Source organism: Schistocerca gregaria, unplaced genomic scaffold, assembly GCF_023897955.1.
Source record: "Schistocerca gregaria isolate iqSchGreg1 unplaced genomic scaffold, iqSchGreg1.2 ptg000696l, whole genome shotgun sequence".
Lineage (NCBI taxonomy): Eukaryota > Metazoa > Arthropoda > Insecta > Orthoptera > Acrididae > Schistocerca > Schistocerca gregaria.
This window is the reverse complement of record NW_026062075.1, coordinates 438,770-439,523: the sequence shown is the minus strand read 5'-3', so window position 1 is coordinate 439,523 and position 754 is coordinate 438,770.

Genomic DNA, 754 nt, shown 5'->3' with positions numbered 1-754 from the left:
CAGATTACAAAGTACCTGATGGCTCAACATAAAAGTTTTGTCTCAAATACAGATAGTGTTGAGAATCAGTGGACAAAGTTCAAAACCATCGTACACTATGCGTTAGATGAGTATGTGCCAAGCAAGATCGTAAGCGATGGAAAAGAGCCACCGTGGTACAACAACCGAGTTAGAAAACTGCTGCGGAAGCAAAGGGAACTTCACAGCAAACATAAACATAGCCAAAGCCTTCCAGACAAACAAAAATTACGCGAAGCGAAAGGTAGTGTGAGGAGGGCTATGCGAGAGGCGTTCAATGAATTCGAAAGTAAAGTTCTATGTACTGACTTGGCAGAAATCCTAAGAAATGTTGGTCCTATGTCAAAGCGGTAGGTGGATCAAAACAAAATGTCCACTCTGTGATCAAAATGGTACTGAAACAGAGGATGACAGACTAAAGGCCGAAATACTAAATGTCTTCTTCCAAAGCTGTTTCACAGAGGAAGACTGCACTGTACTTCCTTCTCTAGATTGTCGCACAGTTGACAAAATGGTAGATATCGAAATAGACGACAGAGGGATAGAGAAACAATTAAAATTGCTCAAAAGGGGAAAGGCCGCTGGACCTGATGGGATACCTGTTTGATTTTACACAGAGTACGCGAAGGAACTTGCCCCCCTTCTTGCAGCAGTGTACCGTAGGTCTCTAGAAGAGCGAAGCGTTCCAAAGGATTGGAAAAGGGCACAGGTCCTTCCCGTTTTCAAGAAGGGACAT